Raw genomic sequence first — 3,239 nt, 5'->3', positions numbered from 1 at the left:
TTTACGTTGGCTGTAAATGTTTTATAAACCGCGATCTCTCAAAACTTTGCATACGTCTCCCAGCAAACACACAACATTTTAAAAACATTTTTTAAATGTCATATGGACGTCTCTCACAAAATATTTCAATAAGATATCATTTAAACATAAAAAAAATGTTTATTTTATTGTTTTTGAAATGTTTTATTTCTAACATTTAAGTAAAATGTTTTTACAACATTAACAAAATATTATTTGCTAATATCTTTTATTCATGTTCTCAAACATTGTTCTAAAATATCCCATTGATATTTTATAATATAAAAAAATAATATTTTCTTCAATTGGTATTTTATATTTTAACAACATTTTTAAAGTAAATATTTTCCAAATATCCAAAAAACATTCTGCAAAAAAATGTTTTACAGAAAATATAGTTTTGCTATTTGCATAAAATGTTTTATAACGTAAAATTAAAATGTTTTACATAAAACATCTGAAAAATATCAGCTAAATGTTTTCTATAAAATATTCTGACATACACATTACTTAATAGTCTTACTGATATTTTATTCAACATTTTACGGATATAAAAATAACATTTTATTTAAACTTTACAACGTTTTGTGGAATTATCTCGTTTTTTTTCAGGATAAGTTATAGTACTACATTTCATCAATATCTTGACAAGCAAGATACTATGGTTGAAATCCTTAATTGATATCTTGAAGATCCTTGAAGTCAGATTTTATTCCTTCTTATTTTAAAATTCAAAAGAGTCAACATTAAATTAAGCAATAATGTATTTATAAACAATCACCTTTCTTTAATGTTTATTCATTTCGTTCGTGTATATTTAAGAAATGAAAACTGTAACTGTACTAAGTTCAATTTTCGTATCGTTTATATGCCTTACGGAAAACCGACCTTTTCCGGAATCGACTTTTGTTTTATCACCGGAAATGATTTTGAAATTTGAATTTCGAAACGAAAACAGGATATCAACAAAGAGAGCCAAGAAAATTGTTTGTTACGCGATATATACTCACTTGGTAAGAATGATTAATCTGTTAAGATGAAACTTGTGCATTCATTGTGTGTGTTCAATCATAATCGGAACCAAATTACATCTGTTTCTGGAGGTGCGGATCAGGGTTTTGAAAAAAAGGGGGCCCCTACCCAAGGCAAGCAAACGTTTGGAGTGATACTTGTAAATAGTCTATACATTTATCTTATAAGTAGCTCCATAAGGGGGTCGGGGCCCCTAAATCCGCCACTGTTCAAGCATCTACGTACACCAATTATGAATTTGTTCATTGATATAAAAATATTATAAGGATATGTGGCTTGTGTGTTTGAATTGATTGCCAATACACCTTATCGCTATTAGTCCGCCATTACTGGCCATGGACATCACAAAAGTTCCCGTAAAATGTTGACGTCATATTAGAAAATATTTGACACCACAATCATGACAATTGAAAGTAATACACCTTATCACTATTTGTCCGCCATTACTGGACATCACACAACTGTCACAAGTTCCCTTAAAATTTTGACATCATCATAAAAAATATCTGATGCCACAATGGAAAAGTGATTGTTGTTTGACGTCAAAAGTTCAAGCAGGATAGATTCTCGGGTCAAGCGGGAATAGCGATAAGGTGTATTATTGTATGACGTATGCTGACGTAAAAAGTTCAAGTGGGACAGATTTCCAAATACTGAAATAGCGATAAGGTGTATGAGACAGCTATCCACCAGAATTTAAATGACTTGGATAAAAGAAATTAAAAGTCACTGTACGGCTTTCAAAACTGAGAAAACCAATGCCATATAGTCCACTTTGAAGCCTTGACAAACAAATGTTAAATTTTTCTCAACACAATTGAAACAAAACAACTAACTGCATACATTAAATACATACATGTATTATGAAAAAGAAACTAGACAGACTTAAACCAACAACAACTATTGCAATAAGCATGACTCAATACCTTGTTTCCGAGGCACACAAACAAGTTACAATAACACTAATATAAGCACCATTTGAATATGGAGATTTTTTTTCTAGTAAAATCAGTGTATGTATGTATTTGCAAAACAGTAAATTAAATTTCCCTTAACAGCTTAATGAACATTACAAAGACTATGTAAGACTTCAGCACAAGCAAGATAATATAAACTGCTGCTTAAAACTATATTTATTGCTTCATACACACAATGTACATACAATGTATCTTTTATTTTTTAACAGGAGCTAAAAGAAAAGCCACAAAGGACAAGTTCAATATGCAGGTTTACAATTTGGAAGTGGCGCAGGTTCTTTGAAATGTCTACAATACAAGGGCATACAATACAGAAAAGATATCTGGATATTTGAATAAATTATATTTTTTGTGACAAAATAGAAACGAGTTGTTTATTTAAATCAATCTTTTAGTCCAACAGTGTGCTTTCATAAACATATTAAATTTTGCTTTCCTTTGAAGTATTTCAAATACATACATGTATAAACAACTCATTTAATGACATCTGTGTGTTTCTCGGAAGTTAAGTTATATTATTATCATCATTGCAAAAACAATGCGTAACACTTCGATAAGTTATTATGTGCCTATAGTATACTTCTAGGACTGTATCATATGCCCTTAGATACAAATGACAAGTTATAAACTATGTCACTCTACAGAGTTTAACACTTAAAAAGGACAATAAGATGTTTAATGACATTATGTAGCAGGGCTTTTAAAGGCCCTTACATGATACAATGCATTTGATGAAAACTAAAAAAAAACAAGAAAAACAACAGCCTGATTTATACAAAACAATAAAAGAAAAAAAATATGATAGACATCAATCATCGAGTATAATGAAATAAGACTCTGGACTGGACACATATCTAGTCTAAAGTTTTTTATGTGGTTTTTTTTAATAACTAAATGAAGTTCAGCCAGGCATATTGCTCTCTCTTAACACGGTCAGCCATTTATCGTCCCCTTCCGACAGACTATCATCGTTATTTGTTTCAAAACTTTAAAGGGGAGGGGATGTATATCCTTCAGGCAACGTGAATCGTTCTATAATAAAGGAATGTGCAAGAAGTTCATATATGAATGTAAGATTATTTTTTTTTTCAGAAGCATGGCACAGCAAGAAAAAGATATAAGACACTACAAGACATTCCTAGTGATTTTGAATAAGACAATTGATTGACTTTTTCAATGTATTCTTAAATAAATCAAATAGTTGATGTAAAA

At 30.0% G+C, this 3,239-nt stretch overlaps 1 long non-coding RNA gene across 1 annotated transcript; it reads left to right on the top strand.

Moving 5' to 3' along the window:
- The first annotated feature begins 611 nt into the window (after nt 1-611).
- On the top strand, nt 612-3,239 carry LOC127708358 (uncharacterized). The gene is made up of 2 exons (XR_007985251.1): nt 612-1,031; nt 2,237-3,239. It is a non-coding gene; the product is annotated as an uncharacterized LOC127708358 (long non-coding RNA).

This window comes from Mytilus californianus, unplaced genomic scaffold, assembly GCF_021869535.1.
Source record: "Mytilus californianus isolate M0D057914Y unplaced genomic scaffold, xbMytCali1.0.p SCAF_7, whole genome shotgun sequence".
Classification (NCBI taxonomy): domain Eukaryota; kingdom Metazoa; phylum Mollusca; class Bivalvia; order Mytilida; family Mytilidae; genus Mytilus; species Mytilus californianus.
This window is presented reverse-complemented; position numbering and strand designations above follow the sequence as displayed.